Genomic DNA, 19,903 nt, shown 5'->3' on the forward strand with positions numbered 1-19,903 from the left:
CCTTTTTTGGGAGGTGGTATATAAATGGGATTTGATTTTCTGAGGTGCACCATGTCCATTAATTCCGGTTGGACATGGCTTTATACGCCAGGCACAGATCGCTCTGAACAGGTGGTATGCCACTGAGTAGAGCTGGAGTTTCTTTAACCGGCAGCATATGGCATCTGTTTGAGCCCTTTGATCCTCTTGGTGAGGTACTTTTGGGGTCTTTCCAGTTGCTGCAGGTGTTGGGTAAGGTACATCCCAAAAGGGGCATTGTACTCAATTATGGGCCTGATGAGGGATGAGTAAAGAGGCACGATGACCTCCCCTGATCTAGATGTGAATCCCTTCATGTTTAGGTGGGCTATATAAAATGTTTTTCTAACCACTTTGGCAACGTGGTTGTCAAATGAGAGATTGCTATCAACTTGGGTCCCCAGGTCCCTAATTACTTCTTCTGTACTTAATGGATTACCACCTATGTGGTAATTTGTGGGCACTTTTTTGCCAAAAGGGATGACTATACACTTTTTGGCATTTAGCTTGAGGCCATGGCTCTGGCACCAGTTGTCTGTTTCTGTGAGGCCCTTTTGGAGGATGCTTGTGTCGGCTGGAGAGTCAATTATGGCGCCCAGTTTGCAGTCATCTGCGAACTTGGTCAGCCACGGTCCTTCCATGTTGGCCTGTACCTCCGAGAAATATATACCGAACAAGAGAGGTCCCAGGACTGAGCCTTGTGGGACACCACTTGTAACTGGTTTGGAGTCTGACATGGCTCCAGCAATTCTAACCATGTGGGTTCTGTCCTTGAGCCAGTTTGCAATCCATCTAGTGACGTAGGGGTTTATATTTAAGCTGGTGAGCTTATCTATAATGCCCGAGTGGGGTATTGTATCGAAGGCTTTAGTGAGATCCAGGTAGGCTGTGTGGACCACCTTCCCCTCATCAATCACCTTGGTGACTGTTTCAAAGAAATCAACCAGGTTTAAAAGGCAGGATCTGCCCTTAACAAAGCCGAACTGGGTAGGATCCAGTGTCTGTAGGTCCCCAATATCTTTATTTATGAAGTCCATGATGATCCTTTCCATAGCTTTGCAGACTAAGCTAGTCAGGCTTATGGGGCAATAGTTTCCAGGATCTGTTGAGGCACCACCTTTATGGAGAGGGACCACTGTTGCTGTATACCACTCTTTGGGCACATATCCTGTAGTAAGGCTGAGATTGAACAGTAGTTTTATGTTTGGGTTTAGCTCTTCTTGGAGTTCATGTAGGACGAGTCTCGGGACACCGTCTGGTCCCATTGATGCTGTGTTTTTTGATTTGGAGAGGGCGGCTCTTACCTGAGCATCTGAGATGTCAGGGGGGCAGCACTCTACTGGGATAGATATTTGCCCTTTTGGTGGGGATGGGGGAGAGGTTTGCGCTGAACCTGTCAGCTAGGATGTTGGCAATGTCTGTGGGTTCAGTGTACTTTTTGTCATTTTGGACTAATTCTGAGCATATCTGGGAATTACCACCCAGGTTTCTAACATAACTAAAGAAAGCCTTGTGATTATCCTTAGTGTCCTGTGCAATTTTTCTCTTGAAGCTGGCCTTAGACAATTTTATGAGTGCCCGTAGTTTTTTGCTAATACTGATCAGTGATGCCTTCCCTTTTTGAGATTTTGCTCTATCATTTAGTAGCTTCCTCCTTCTATTGTATAGTTTGTTTATGGCTGGGGTCCACCAGACAGGACGTCTGCCTTTGGAGGATTGGGTCTTGGTTTTATTCCTGAAGGTGTTCATAGAATGCGTTTATAAAGGATTCTGCTGTCTGGGCCGTATTTTCCACAGGCCCGGGGGCTTTGAAGGATTCCACCTTGGTTTTGAGGAGTGTGAAATTTGCTTTAGAGAAGTTTTTCACTGTGGTTTTCTGGGCAGGGGGTGGTGTCGGGATGTGAATATCCAGTGAGATTAGTTTATGGTCTGATCTTACCAGTGAGGGATACACTTCTGGTCTGGAGCATAGAGTCCCCATGTTGGTGATGATCAGGTCCAGTATGTTTTCCCCTCTTGTGGGAGTGGTAACAAGTTGTTCCATAGCATTTGAGTTTATAAATTCTTGGAACCTTTGGGCTAGGGTGTTGGAGCTAGAGTAATGCTCCCAGTCTATGTTTGGGTAGTTGAAGTTGCCTAATATAATGGTGTTTGGAGAGACCTTCATATTTTCCAGTGTTCTCAGGAAGGCCAAGTGGGGTTCCTGGGTTTGGGAGGGTGGTCTGTAGCAGGCTATAAACTGGAAGGCAGTTTTACCCACTATTAGTTGCACATGGATAGTCTCTGATGCTTCGTGCTTTGCCACCAACCTGGAGGTGTGGGTATCTTTGATGAATATAGATACTCCAAATCCTTTTGTTGTTCGGTCCAAGTTTTGGGGCCGAAAAGCATGGTATGAGGTATAACCTGGTAGTGCTGGGGTGCTCTCGGCAGCCCTGAACCAGGTTTCTGTTACTGCACAGATATCGATGTTCTCCATGCTAAGGAGAGTTTCGAGTGTGTGCATCTTGAGGTTTAGACTTCTGGCATTGAGTAGCATTACTCTTAGTTTCTTATCATTTGTGATACCTATGGAGGTGGGTTTGTCTTTTGAGCCTTGCCTAAAAAAGGCACTATAGGGGTAGCAAGAGCCTTTGCCAATATCCGAAAGCCCAGGGGTGACAGGTACAAGCCATCCCTAGTGAAGCATCGTGGATTGTCGAGCATATCATCCCAAGCTGACAGGCATTGGATCCCCTTTGAATAACACCAGTACTTAAGCCAATTGTTGAAACTGATCATCTTGTCTTCATATTGTGGCATCATTCTTGGTGAAGGTAAGATGGTACTCAAGGTCAGGGCCATACCGACCTGGGCTACATGCTCAGAGAGCTCCTTTATGTCTCTTTTCATGTAGTCCAGGGAGGTACGTCTCAGGTCATTCACACCAGCATGGACAATGACTGAGTCATATTTGTACTTGCCTTGGAGTGACCTGAGTGCTTGTGTTATGTGGCGGATCCTAGCGCCCGACAGGCTGCTCACCGTGACCCTCTCCTTGTTCAGCCTGGTGAGCGGGACGTCAGTGTGCCTGATGATAGAGTCACCTATTACAAGTGTATCAGGTGTGTTGTTTAGTCTTAAGGGCTGTGACTTTTTGGCAAATGTTTCCCAAACCAGCACTAATCATGCTGTACTGGAACTGTACTACATTGGCTACATTCACAATTTCACAATTAGTTGTTGCATGGGTTTGTAAGGAGGCCATTAAGGAGCATTCCCTGACATGAATGTGTAGTGTGTTGCAGAGTGTTTAAATGCCCCATGATAGGCCTCTACCCCTCAGGTATATTATGTGTAATGTGTGGATGAGTTTTTGGATACTGGAGTGTGTCTTTACAGAGGGTTTGTGAATCTTTTATTTGTAGCATGTTAAAATGCTCTGTGTATGACACAGTTGTGTATGTTATGTGCATGTTGAGTATCAGCTTTGCCTATCCAATGGTCACTGCAGTGTAACCACATTTGTTTGAGATGATCTGGGTATTGCATGTGTTTGAGACAGCTAATCACATTAGTGGGATGTGCATGGTCTTACACCAAACATGCACAGCATGCATTATGGGTAGGTGTGTTACATGTGTACATGGCCTACACCTTAACTACGACATGCACTTTTTATTTACAATAATAAATGTAGAACACACTCACCAGCATCTGTTCGCTGCCTTGATGTCACCCCAGAGGAACCTACATAGACAGTTTGTCAGTGGCCACAACTGTGGCATTGCTACTGTGTGTTTGCAATCTTACAGTAGAACAACAGTTTACATTCACAGGCCTACAGATTATGTTCCAAATGATCAGTATTGCACAACAACAGGCTCCACATCTTCTAACTACACACTCCACATCTCACATATGCATGATCTAACAATACAGATAACAGTAGTCTACAGATATGCCATGTTACATGCATGCTCCATGTGTGGTTGATGGGTGGCTCCAACCTCCATCATGGTGTATGTCTGCTGCTGTTGTTGTTGGGCAGGTGCCACAAGGCTCAGGAGCAGCTCCTCCACTCCGGTGAGGGGGATGGATATTAACATCACCTCCTGTTGCAAGCTGTTGTCTCCACACATCAGAAGCATGCTGACGGACATGTCTGAGTAGATCACTGCAGTGGTGACGTACCTGCTCATATGTCCAGTTATGCAGGCCTACCTCATTTACCCTCCGGACAACATCTTGCCACATTGCAGTACACTCCTGCTGGTTCTGGCTGGTGCGTGAGAACATTAGACTGTAGTGCTGAATCATACAGCTAGTAATGATCTCATCTTCAGCACTACTATAGCTGGGATTTCTTTGATGTGCCATGATCCCTGGAAGACATCAAGAAAAAAATATGTCTGAGCAAGTCATATGTCACATTTAACATTATACAGTGCAGATATCACTGAACTGCCATATATAGCAACCTATTAGCTAACTGAGAGTGAAACACTTTAACTACCACTTATCACTGCTCACCCCACAACTGCTTGAAAGTGCGTGGCTCACTCTATCAAATATACCATTTTCTGCACAGCAACAAAATAAAATCACTATATAAGACTATACAAGAGTACCTGGCACACTGTATGCAACACAATGCACCACCTAGCCACAGCAGATATACATCAAGCTGATGTGTAAAGAAATATGTCATCCATCACAATGAGTGTAAGGTCCAGCAAATGTATTACTATTATACCACACAACTTGTTAATGGCAAACCTGTGGCCAAAATATGTGCACAGTTGGGAATATAGGTCGCATACTGCTGTATTCCACTACAAATGTTGCTAGATACGCAGTTATATGTTTTACCACACATATGACAGAGGACATGTTACAGACATACCCACACACACATCAGACATAATTACAGGACACAAAGGTATGGCAACCCAGATAAACTTTACGTGTGTACTATACAGTACTGTGTGTCAGTACTTACAAAACATTAATCTTGGGGAATGTAATCTGTGATGAATACAGGGACCACATAAAACAGTGGATGCAAGCAATGTGGACATACACCATACTTTGCTGTACAGGCCCAGAGCTTCAAGTAGTACTACAGTACACACAGGATTTGGATTCAACATCAGTACCAATCAATAATCATAGAAGTAGTCCTTTAGCCTCCAATGACACACCCCAGTTAAAACCAAGGGACTTAATCACACTGTATGCCATAGCACTTTTTCTGCTTAGCAACAGAATACACAGCTTTTGCTGGGATCAAATCAAGGACCCATAATACCATGACATAAACAGTTCCCCACTAAGCTATCCCACAAGTACATATATTTGACGTATTCACAAACACATTGACCATCACAGTCAGTCAACAGTACAGAGAATCTATTGCAACAAGTAGATGTAGCTGTGTATGAGTATATATGACTCTCTCTCTCTCTCTCTCTATATATATATATATATATATATATATATATATATATATATATATATATATATATATATATATGTATGTATATATACATATACACATCCATTGGTGTACATATACATATACATGCAGGCACACATACATTTCACCTTTCATAGTGGGAATATCAATTATCCAAAGGGTGTGAGGTGTACAGTAATGTAATAGTATCGCAGGCTTGTAATAAATGCATTGAAAGTATTCACAGCCCAGGTAGCTTTAGCAGGCCTCACTGGCTTCAACATTGCAAACTGGACAAACCACCTACACTGTTTAACCACCACATGTCATATACCAGCACTGTATGCTGTCTTGTTAGTAACACAATTAAACCTACATACAAATATGCACATACTAACCTTCACCAACATATATATCTCCACCCTTCACAAACAGTTGCAATATGTCCCCTGCTCTATGCACATATACAGATGTGAATATATATGACACATATATATATTTCTCCGTATGTGTGTGGCATACACACACAAGGTCCATACTGTTGTAAGTCCCTGGACCTCACAGCGGAACTGTTGGGCCTTGCTGCAACACAAACAGGTGTCACATGTGAACACACACTAATATTAGAGGGGGTATATATAGCTACAAATGCTAGATAAGCATACTAGACTGCTACAGCACACACACGTTTATATAATGGCAGCACTAATCCTCCCAACAGCCATTGGCCACACTACTGTACAGAACACAGATAACATGGATCAGATTTCTGACATTTATTGCTGAGCTACACATTTCACAGGTATGTCCTACTGCCCACAGGTACACACTGTATTGTCCATAGCAGTAGTTAAGCAGGACATCTGTGCATAGATAAGTACTGCTGACAAATATGAATGGTTCACATTATGTAGACTATGATTTGTCTCTCTCTCTCTCTCTCTCTCTCTCTCTCCTCTCAGACCTAAATGTTGCTGCTTCCAGTACACACTTGTCAATGTACAAATGTACTCACCCCTCAAAATGCTACCCCAAGATACATAGGAGGATGTACTTTATTTTCAAATTTTACAATTAACTGCCATACAAAGCTAGTTATTGAGATGCATTCCTTTGGTACAAGAATTGTTTGAGAACTGCTATACTGTGAATATTCATTTACTCAGTTCTAATCAGTTTGTGCTTTTTTAGTGTTGACATTAGCACAAGCTGCTCAAGAAAACTAGACACATTTCAGTACTGTGAGTATGCTTACCTACATCCTTGGTAGACCCAGCACACACAGGTATATTCTACATTTGGGTAGGGGTGCAGAAGTACAGACAGTGTACGTATTATTGTGTGAATTTTATCTTGCTGGACTTACAGGGTTGCTGTGTACATGTTAGTTTATCAAAGCAAGTAGTCTGTCTGCGTAACTCTCAACTGTGGACCTATCCACACGGTAGACAGAGATTAGCCTGTTATTCTTTGTCTGTGCACAACACAGGTCTTTTCAGCACTAGAGCAATGGCATTGTTACAGTTGGTTGCTACCAGTACATGGCTACATCCTTTTGTATTTCAGTGTTGTATTCCTACATAAGGGTATGCTTCCAGAACTCCTTCCAAAGCAATTTGCACAGTGTGTATCAGCAGAAAGGCTGCTATGCCTCTGTGTTTCTGCCTATGCCAGACCTCTCAAACACTCAGGTACATATTTGAACAGACTCAGGGAAAAGTAGAGAAAAAGTCAGGGACACCTTTAAAATATCAGTGCCATTAAGTTGAGACTTTGAGAGAACCAGGGCATATGGATTAATACACATTTTCTGAGGTAAAATAAGTGTCTAACTCTTAATTATTGTCATTGCTCATTACGTGTAATTCACCACCTTTCTGGCCAAAGTCAGTAGTTTTTGGAGGGATTCAGAGGGACAGAGCTAAATTTTGTTTCAAAATCAGGGACATCCCTGAAAATTAGGGACAGTTGGGAGGTATGGCATCTGTCCTAAACAGATATGCCAGTGTTTGTCCTGCTGTGATACTGTGTGGGGTTTGTAAAGTGATGGTGTAACATTGTTTCCTGCTAGAATGGCTGCTTCTCTTATCACAGTCATGTAATGTAATCCCACAACAACTGTTGGTAAAGATCCACAGTTTTGTGGTATGGCATTCCTATTTTTCCTCTACATTCACTCATTCTGATGCATGATATATTTATTTCAGCACCAACTTGTTGTGTATCTACCGTGGCTTAGTGGTACTTCATGCAGTGTAGTGTGTATAAGGTCCTGGGTTCTAGACTGACAGAGGTGATTTATTTTGCTGCTGAGCAGAACAAGGGCCCTCACAGACTGACTAAGGCAGTTTTAACCAGTTGTAAGTGGGTTTGCATGGGTTTGCATGATGCTTAGCAATGCTTAGCTAAGCTTAAACAAGCACACACTCGTGCAAACCTGCTAACCACTGCTTAATAGTGCTTACTCCCGCTAACCCCATGCTCATTTCTTTGAAAGAAAAGAAAATAGGGAGATAGGAAAGTGGTGAAAAAGGGGCACAAAGAGGGAAAGACAGTAGGGAAAATAGTTCAGGATGTGCAGGACGGGTGTAGGGAAGGTCCATAGCTGCCCATTTCTTTAACAGCAGCAGCTGTGCATATGGAATAAATTTGGAGGTAAATATGAAACCTTCACCACTGAGAGAGGGGTAAGGACAACAAAGCATGTTGTAATGCCAATTAAATTACATTTTATGTGTCCAGGGGACATGTGTGCAAAATGGGCAGCTATGTATGGGGCATAATTTTTTTTTTTTTGGAAGCAGATTGCCCTTTTTTTATTTCAGGTGAGAGTGGAATGTGGGGTAGGGGAAGTAGGTTTATTTGGGGAGGTAGGTTGGGGAGGTAAACAGACAAGACAAACAAGATGCATACAGGGATGGAATATGACACATGTGGTGGGTGAACACCATTGATGGGGAGGGATGATTTGAGCCCACAGATGGCAACAGTGGAACTGAGATCCCCACCCATGGGCAGTCACCATTGCACTTTCACAGCCCAGAGGGTGGCTGTGCTGGGGACTGTGTAGGAGGGGCAGGCTGACCTGGGAGTTGCACCACTTGTGCCTCAAGCTGGCATAGAGGTTCTGCAACAGAATGCTCAATCTCTCTATGCACCACAGCCCGGACCATTTGAAGGGTGATAGGTGGCCCTCCTCCACCCACGCTTGCATGGGAGGCCAAGCAGCGCTTCTACCCAAAGGTGGCACAGGGCCAACAGAGGAGGAGATCCCAGGCTGGGTACCAGACCTGCTGGTGCCAAGTGCCATGACCAGCTGAGGTGGGACAGGTGGGTCCGCTGAGACCGGCCTTCCCATACGAACTATGTTTTGGAGAATTTAATAAAGATATGGGTTATTAACAATCAACAGCATTCCCAGTTAGTTATAACAGCATGCAGAAGTATTCCCAGTAACCCAGGACACCAGAGTTTCAACAGTTGAAAAGCAAGCATAACACATGCATATATAGAAAAATAGTGGACATTATAACAGCATGCAGGTTTAATTGATGGCAACAGGCCAACAATATTGTGGTATTTGAACAGGGCACATGCATAGAAATGAATGCAAATATTTATAAACCAATAGGACATATGTCCCAACAAATGTTTTGAGATTGGACATACCCATTGAGGTGTGGGATTGCATTTTTATGCACATACAGTAGGGTGGAAAAGATAGCTCAATTAACAACTTATGCATCCTTCTAGTTTACACTACATTCCTATTAACTGCAGTTATATGTCCCTTACATGTATTATTACACTACCCAAAGTCCTTCTATTGTGCAATTGGATTTTGCTAGATCATTATATACATGAGCTGTATCTGACATACAAACTGTCCAGGATGCAGATGTTACTGCTACATATTTTGAGAGTTGCTCACACACACTACTGCTGTGATGGTACACTGACAGCTCTACTTTCATATAATTATCTAGATATGTGCAGGTGAAATTATCAGTTATATGTTAACAGCTCCCTACATTTCTGGCAGCACACTGACATTTCTGGGGAACACAATACCAAGCTACTCATGTGCTAGATTAACCTGTACATGCTGGGCATGAACCAACAGCTAAGGGCTGTAAATATGCATAAAAGCTACTGGCACTCCCTTCATCCACTTTATATGGACCTACCCAAGTGTGGGTTAACTAACACTGCTTAATGCAACAGTACTATTTCTAAAATGCAACAGTACAACAACATATCAAAGAAAATCACACAGATGCACTCCAGGAATTATACCTTTATTAAAGAATTATTACACCTTTATTTATTGGGTTAAAACACTTTTTTGAAGGCTCTCTCATTTATTTTATATAACAGTACATGCAGAATAATTATTTAAAAAATATTATACCTTTATGTATTGGGTTAAAACACTTTTTTGAATGCTCTCTCTCATTTATTTTATATAACAGTACATGCAGAATAATTACTAACCTCCTGGTGATGCAGCCTTTGCAGCCTATCTTCATGGGCTTGCTGATTCATAGCCCGGACACCTGCAGCTGTGAAGTAAATGCAGTGATAATGAGACATACCTGTCCATAGTATAGACAAGAATAGCATTTCTTAAATACTTAATACAATGGCTACTTACTCAGTACTGGGGCATTTGCCATCCCATGCGCCTCCTGGATCCACTGTTCCAGTTGATCCTCCTTGCGTCACTTCAGGTCAGAGTAATGGTGCTTGACCTGCTCACCAGTCTAAGGAATGCCAGTGGCACTGGTGAGATCATGAGCTAGACAGTTCCAGGCCTCTGTTTTGTATTGGGTGCCCTGGTACTGGCCCCACAGGAGTCTTTCCTCATGATTGTGGACAAGGAGCCAAGCCATTACTTTGGTCTCCTCAATGCCTCAACGTTGCACTCAAAATCGAGTGCCTTCTCCAACCCCGGCCATGCTGACGGCAGAAGGGAGCTACAACCAGTTATGGCAAGTATTCCCACCTGTGGAGCTTAAATATGCCTCATTTCCCACACTTATTTGTGATTGGCCAGTTTGGAAAAAACTCAGCTGTAGGCACACCTGCTTAGCTGATGTTAGCAATGTTTAATATTCCTTTAATAGATATGTGTCTGTTGAAAGTGCATGATTATGAAATGTTGTCATGGCTTAGTGGTTATGTACTGTGACTATAGTGCACAGTATCCCGAGTTTGAGCCCTGTCACTGTTTTTTATTTTCCTACTAGCCAGACCTCAATGGTTAAGGTATAGTGAAAGAGGTGTGGCCGTGTTTAGCCTACTTTGCTCAACTTTGCCCGACATTGCTCAGCATTGCTCGATGTTGCCCGACATTGCGTTGGTTAGTGCGGTGTGCAGCCATGCACAAACATGTTCTGTTCACACTAGCTTGCGTGATGCGCTGCTCTGCGCAAAGACATTTAGCTAGTTAACGCAGTGCTCAGCTATGAGCAATAAAATATAAATATGCTCAATACTGGTAAAATGTGCTTAGCAGTGCTTTACATTGCTTAAAATAATTTACTCATGCATCAGTATGCATAACCATTTCACCTTCCTATATATATATATATATATATATATATATATATATATATAGATATAGATATATATATATAGATATATATATATATAATTCGTTCACTACTACATATAACATTTCTATGTTTTTTACAAAACTTTAAATAATATATGTCAGGAAATATTTTTGTATGCAGATTTCCAACAGAAAATGAAAAGTGCAGTTGTGGGACTCAAACCAGGAGTGCCTCCTCTTTGTGCGAAGGCTCTAACCACTATGCTATAGCCATTTCACTAAATTTGCATATATTTTTCTTATTATCTTCTTTGGTGTCTACAACTGCTAACTGTAGCTAAGCAATGGGCAAAACATGCGCAAATATGGGCAGCTATAATCTGAAATGAAAAAAAAATTTCTTTTACTTTTTATATTTGTATGGGGTTTACTATATGGGGGAGTTTCGTGTTAGAATGTACACATGTGAGCGGACTTGCTCATGTAACTAGACATTTCCCGTGTTTCAAACTTGCAGGGACATGGATTTTTGGACTTATTGGCAGTCCGACATGCTCCCCACGCTCGTCCATGCTCCATGCTAGTTTTAGAGTTGAGGCAGCGCACCCTCATTAATATGCATGACTTGCTGCAATCTTACTCTTAGACTGGCTCTCCTGTGTAAGACTAATTTAGTCTTACACAGAAGATTAGGGAATCTTGGGGACTGTCTAAATCTAGGGAGATTATAGTCATATCTGTGTTTCTGAGTTTATTATAGTGAATTATTATTTTTTTAATGTTATCATAGGTATTTCTTCCTTTTATAAATCTCACTTGATCTTCATGTATTAATATGGGGAGAAAGTGTTTAATTCTGTTTGCAAGAGTTGCCATAAACATTTTATAATCTATGTTTAATAATGTTATAGGCCTATATGATTTACAAAGTCTTTCATCTTTGTCGGGTTTTATTATCAGAGATATGAATGAGGATTTCCATGCTGAGGGAATAATTATGCCTTCCTTGACTATGGTATATTCTTTTAAAAGCATAGAGGTTGTCTTGGCAATAATTTGTGAATTTCTGGTAATATATTTTCTGGTCCAAGAGCTTTATTTGTTTTAAGCTTATTGATTTGTGACTTCAGTTCTGTCATTGTGATTGGTCTATTAATGTTTTCTATCTGTTCTTGTGTTAGTCTATCATAAGTATTTTTATTAAGAAATTGCTTAATCTTATCAGGTGAAGACATTAAGGGTTTTGTAAAACTAAGTATGTTATAATGAAGTCTAAAAGCTTCTAACATTGTTCAAATCAGTAGCTTTCTTTTTAGTATGGGGATTATAGATTTATTTTATTTGCTTAGCTTTAATGATTTCTTAGTTCTGCTTGTTAGTTGTCTTTGTTTATCTGGATTCATAGAATGAGTTTAGTTTGATTTTTTCATCTCATTATACTTATTATTAAGTTGAATCAATTCTGATACTAAATTAGAGTTTCATTTTTGTATTTTCAGTTTGATTTTATCTATTTTATTTTGTAATTCCATCATATATTTACTCCACATTTTCCTTTTATTGATATACCATGATAGTATCTTAGCATAAATACATGCTTTTAGAGAATCCCAGGTATACATTTCTGATATGTCTTTAGTTGTGCTTATTTCTAGAAATGTATTAATTTAATTTATATAACATTCCTTAAATTCTTCCAGTTTTGTTATATATGATGGTATTCTAGTAATGGAAATTAATTGTATGAGATCTAGTTCCAAATCAAATGTTAGTGCATTGTGGTCTAATAAAAGGCAGGTTATAACTTAAAATTTTTCTGATTTAGTTGTTAAATCATTTGATATGTATACTCTGTCTATCCTTGAGTTAGTATTATGTCTATGTGAGTAAAAGGTAAAAAATACTGAATTTTGGTCTGCAAATTTGTTAATATCTTTAATAATTGCTGTGCCCATAAACTTACTTAGTGCTCTTGAACTAGAAGTCTTTTTCTTTTTGCACTTTGGGTCAGTGTCTTATTCTTCCATAATACAGTTAAAGTCACCTACCATAATTAGACTAGCTTTTGTTAGATGTATTATTTGCTCTAGATGCTGGTTTACTGTGTTTATTCCAACTCCAGTGATCCAATATATACTTACTAATGTATAGATTTTACTATTTATTTTTATTGATACCAAACAGAACATTCCTAAAGTATCTTGATAGGTATTTATTATTTTTGGAGCAAGCGAAGTATTTTTTATTAACATAGCTACTCCTCTTCTTTTCTGTTTGAATTGAGAACTAGTCAGTATAGTATAATTATTGGAAATTAATTTGTTCTTGTCTTCTTCTAAAAGATGTCTTTCTTTTTTTTTTTAAATATTTTTATTCATTTCCAAAAACAAGAAAACATGAATGCAAGTTATTTATGACAATGAAGTATTTACAAATTATTTAAAAAGGTAGGCTAAAACCTCTAAACAGATATCAAACATTAAAACCAAAATAAAGTATTTACAAGGGTGTCTATTGTTGACATATAATTGACTTTCTATACAATTGTTTCCTGATTATAATCTGCTGCAGTCATTATTCTCCAGTATTTCAGTTACTTTTTGCCATGCTACGTATAATGATGTAGTTCTTTCAGTTCTTCCTTTAATAGTGTTCATTTCCAATTGTGATACTGCTGACACCATATTCATGAGTTGCTTAAAAGTTGGAGAAGCTTTGGATTTCCAGTTTGATGTAATGTTCTTCCTTGCAATAGCTAGGAGAGTCCATAAGATTACATATTTTGTTCTTGGCACACAGTCGGGTACAGGTACATTAAATAAAATAATAGATTTGGAAATCTGGAATTTATCATTAAATACCATTTGCAGAAAATAATTTATTTTATCCCAATATGGTTTAATCAAATGGCATTCGTAGAACATATGTTGCCAGTCTGCTTTTACTGATAAATCACATCTCCAGCAGCCAATATTTTTCTTAAACATACGTTCCATTTTATGAGGGGTTACATAACATCTGTGTATGAATTGCCATGTAAAAAGTCTCCAATGTAATGAAAGTGATGTCTGCTTTGGAGAGAGAAGAATTAGTTTTTTATCTCTGTCATTTGGCACATGTCCATTAACTGATCTATAATAATTCCATATTTTATCATTATTATGCATTTTTATTTTTTTGTTTGTTTTATAAATAGATGATAAGTATCCCTTTCCAGTAATGGGTTGATTCGTTAGTAATATTATATGTTCTATAAGGTTAGGAACATTTTGTCTTATTTATGGTTGCATTGCTTCTTGTTTGCTTAATATATACTGTCTTAATTCTTGTACATGTAACCACAAACTATCTTCCATATTTAATTTCTGTTTAATCTGGTCTATTGTCAGAGGTTTTCCAGAGTTTAGCAATTGATGCCAATATATTATTCCCTTTTCTTTAAGCATGTTGACTACTTCCATATTAAATGTTATTATATTACCTTGGGTGTACGCTACTGGATATAAAATAAATGACCATGCTTTAATATCAGGATTGCTATTAATAAGATTTTGGAAAATTTTTAATGTATAAGTGATGTATTTGGAACTTATATTTTTATTCTTATGTATCATCATATATTCCTTCATCAGCCATAGAAAATTGTTTGGTATGAAATCTGTATACTTATTTGCTACTACAAATCCTAATTTTAACCAGATTCTCTCATGAACTAGCTTCCATTTTGATGTATATTTAGTATTTAGCCATAATGATATTGTTTTAATAATGGATGAATGCAAATATATTTCTATGTCTGGTAAACTTATGCCACCTATATCCCAATCATCTAGATGATACTTTATAGCTATCCTTGGTTTTTTTTGGATACCATAGAAATCTTACCATTAAATCATTTAATTGTTTTAGGTGCAATTTAGCTGGTGGCAAAGAACAAGCTTGTATGACATAAAGAATTTTTGGAAATATGATCATTTTAATTATATAAAGCCTTTCTTCCATTGAAAAGAAGAATTTATTCCATCTTTGTATTAGATTTTTAATATTATTTAAGGTCTCTTTATAATTTGTTTCAATTGTAGTATCTAGGTTGTTAGTTATTGTAATTCCCAAGTATTTAATTATATTATCGGTAGAGATATATTTATGGTATTTTTTATTTAGATCTTTTTTATTAGTATTTATAAGCAATACATTTGTTGTGTTCTCATTAAATTTAAGACTTGAAAAGTTTTGAAAGTTTTGAATTGAGTCCCCTAATGCTTTTAAACTGCTATTATTATTTTTTAAGGTAATTAAAATATCATCAGCAAAAAGTTGAATTTTAAGCTCTAGGCTGATGTCTAATTGTATTCCTTCAATATTTTATCCATACGTATATTATTTGCTAAGGGTTCAATGACTAGCGCATAACGGAAAAAGAGGGCAGCCTTGTTTTGTGCCCTTAGTTATTTTAATAGATTTAGACAGACAAGATCCCAGTTTTATATAAGCCAATGATTTTTCATATAATGATTTTATTAACAAAGTGAAGTTGTTTGAGAAGCCATATTCTTCTAAAACTAACCACAGATAATCCCAGTTCACTGAATCAAATGTGCTATATATGTCTAAGCTAATAACATTCATTTTGTTTTTTGTGACATTTATATAATCAATTAAGGAAAGAATTCTTTTAATGTTGTCATAAGTGTTCCTATCTTTTATAAAACCTGTTTGATCCTCCTCTATCAAAAGTGGTAGTAATTGTTTTATTCGAGCAGCATGTATTGCCATAAAAATTTTATAATCTATATTAAGAAGTGAAATGGGTCTGTATGATGAACATTCACTGGGATCTTTATTTTCTTTCAGAACTGGTGATATTAATGTGTACTTCCAAGAAGGAGGACTGTCTTTACCATTTTTAACTGATGTAAAGGCATTCAATAACAACAGCAAAGCCTCATTTAATAGTAATTTAAACATTTATGGGGTGATATTATGTATACCTGGAGCTTTGTTTAATTTTAGCTTATTTACTTCAGCTTTAAGTTCTGTCATTGTTATTTGTTTATCTATTAGTTGTACCTGCTCCTCTAATAACCTAACTTTAACATTGTTTTTGAGAAAAGCTTTCACTGCTGAATGTGTTTCTGTTTTCTCATTTTGATTATTAAGTTTATGAAAAAATAGCCTAAAAGCTTCTAGTATTCCTTCTAAATCAGATACTTTCTTTTTGGTTTCTATATTATGTATTTCCTTGATTTGATTTGTTTTAATAATCTTTTTAGTCCTATTTGCTCTTCTTCATTGGTTTTTAGGGTTCATTGAATAGTAACATAGTTTAATTTTTTCTAAGTTGATCATTGTTTTGTGGTGTAGCGTCTCTGAGTATTTTTTATTAGTATCTTCTAGTTCTTTTATTAAGCTGGTGTTTCCATTTTGAATATCAAGCTTTAAATTATCTACTTTTGACTGTAATTCCATTAATTCCTTATTCCACTGTTTTTGTTTATTTTTATACCATCCCACCGCTCTTCCATATAGGTATGCTTTCGATGCATCCCATATATATATTTCAGATACATCTTTTGTAAGATTGATATCTAGGAATGTTTGTGTCTCTCTAATATAAAATTCCTTAAAATCTTTGAGATTTGTTATGTAAGATGGTATTCTTGTTACTGATATCCTTCTCTTGAAACATAAGTCTGTCTCAAACGTTATGGTCCGAAAATGGACATGAAATTGTCTTGACTTTATTTAATTTAGAGGCTAAATCCTTTGTTATGTACATTCTATCTATTCTAGAGTATGTATTATGTCTATGGGAAAAATGTGTAAAGAATAGTGAATCTGGGATAGCATACTCATTTATGTCAACTATATTAAAAGTTTCAACAAACGCAGATAACAACTTTGTTAAAGGTGATCTCTTACGTGTAGTTTTAGTATTTGTGTCAGTTTCTTTTATAATGCAATTGAAATCTCCAGCTATGATTAAATTGCCTTTGGTATATTGTACAATGTCTTCTAAGTGTTGTTTGGCCACTCTAACACCTAGTCCTGGTATCCAATAAATATTCACTAATGTATATATCATTTCATTGATAGATATTGTCACTAGACAAAACATTCCTGAGTTGTCATGGAACGTATTTATGATTTTAGGCATTAAAGTAGTGTTTTTCAACAAGATTACTACTCCCCTTCGCTTCTGATTATAGGTCTAACTTACTAGTATTGTATAATTTTTATTGTTTGTTTTATTTATGTCTTCCTGTGCAAGGTGTGTTTCCTGTAAAAATACTAGTTGCGCTTCACATAGCTTTAAATATCTATAAAGACTTCCCCTTTTGCAGCTATTATTTAAACCATTTACATTAAGAGATATACATTTTGCAATTGGATTTATATTAGCTTTGCTTTTATCCATATTCATATACTCGTAACAATGTGTAGATGTGTGTACATGAAGAGAATGACTTGTTCTTTCTTCTTCCAACAGTATTACAATAGATTATAGACACCCAATAAAAGTAAATTACAAGATCATAACTGAGAACAATATAAGATAAACAACCACCAAATCCCTCCATGAGAAAAACATCTCATCCTTGAATGATCTAATCATTCAAGAGATCTCTCTAAGTCTGCATTTCAGCATCCTCCCCGCCCGCCATATGGTAGTTTTATAATGAAAAGTATCTTATATATCTTTTAAGTATACATGTATCTGTCTTTACAGATTACTTAAATACAGTCTTTATCTATTTTTAATATTTTATAAAACACTAAGGCAACACAACTATACATAGATTTAATACTTAACTATTTGGTTTTGTTTAAATTGTAAAGGAAAATCTTTTATTTTAATATATCTTTTGTGTAGCAATAACGGTTATGCATCTTAAAAATAATATGCTTGCTGTCTATCTCCCTTATAGTGTGAGTGGCATTCATAGGTATCAAATTTATTGTAATGGTCTCAATATATATATATATATATATATATATATATATATATATATATATATATATATATATACATATATATATATATATATATATATATATATATATATACAGATATACATATACATACATATATACATATATATATATATATACACATATATACATATACATACATACACACACACACACACACATATATATATATATATATATATATATATATATATATAAATACATATACACACACATACACACATATATGCATACATAAAAAAAAATGTTAAGCATTATATGCATCAGTTAACCATGCCACAAGTAGATTAAATCAGAAAGTATCCGTTACAATGAATATAACGTTACATTTGTATTGCCACTGGCATATTTCATCGCTAGTGTACCACATATGTCATATGCCAAATAGCAACTCATACTCCTTATGATATTACAGGATTTATCTGCAGTGTTATAACTGTAAGGTTGGAAAATATGAGAAGCAAAGTAGGCTTTAAATATGCTATAACACAATTGTCTGGTACTTACTACTGTAAACTCTTCTACATACACAGGAAAAGATAACCTTATATGACCATCAACCATTTTCCTTCATTTTTCTCTTCATCGTTCTATTCTCCATTTTTAATAAATATTTGTTTCTATTGTGGCTTTTTTGAATTTAGTGAGGGTACTCCATGAAAAATTATATGGAGCTGCTTGCTTACTTGCTGTGGGATTTGAAGTCTTCTTAAGACACATAGTCTTGCTGTGCTGTTTACTGCCGAATCAGAGACACATAGCTTTGCATGACTCATTCTGTAGTCTGTTTAAAGCACCAAGCCTTTCAAATTGCACACTGATAATGAAATATATTTTGCAGCTGTAAGCACAGTTACAGATAACTTATTTTATAACAAACCACACGTAGTCTGTCCGATTTGTAGCATATATTTACAAAGTTTTCCTTCATTACAGATATGAATGATGACTTCTACAAAATACCTCTCTCTGTCCTTCTCTCACATAACTGAATTACTACAATAGCTATATACAGAGCTAGTCACGCACACAAGAGATTGTTATTTCCTCCTGGTATATTTTTTTGGCCTTCTATGGGAAGTCACATAATGTCTGTTTATAGACTTTTCTATTATCCTTTTGTGATTTAAGCACTTTTGCTGATGTGAGGATGCCATTCTGAAAGGAAACATCTGTATAAGCTGTTCCTACTGGAAAAACATCACGTATTGCTGAATTTATAAAAAAGGATGTCTGTTAATAGATATTTGTTCTACAAACATGAGAAAAATAATGTAATGCTTGTTTTCCAGTATTGCTTTGTTAGGCATTTTCTGATGCTGTGAAGAGAAGCCTGTCTGTTATACATATAGTATGAATGCACATTGTAAACTCTATACATATATTCAAGCAAACTTTTTCTTTCAGCATATTTACAACAGAATTAATTTCAGCCTTATATTCATAATATCTAACAATTCCCTCTGTTTTTAAACATACTCAAAACATTCTATATAAAAAACACATTAAGAAACAAAACCTTTAGTCTTTTTTGATACAAGTCAAAATGCAATTTTACATAGTTAATACAATGAAAACATGTATTACTACCAAACCTGAATGTATTTAACAACTTTTTCTTTTGCAGACCACTCTGTGAAAATATTTTATCAGTTATGAGCTGTGTCTGTTTTAATTTTACTTGATTAATTTATTATTTTGCAATCACAGAATTTATGACTTAGAATTGTTTCATTAACTTTTTGCAACTGTTGAATTAACTATAAGAGATAATAACAATGTGCTACTGCAAGCATTTATACACTACTGAGAATATACAGTTTTAATGTCATTTTAACCATCACATTGTGTTCATGTCTCTAAACTGCTCAATAACATCTTGGTAAAATACTGAACTG

This window comes from Protopterus annectens, chromosome 8.part0 (genome assembly GCF_019279795.1).
Source record: "Protopterus annectens isolate FY-2018-M chromosome 8.part0, PAN1.0, whole genome shotgun sequence".
NCBI lineage: Eukaryota > Metazoa > Chordata > Ceratodontiformes > Protopteridae > Protopterus > Protopterus annectens.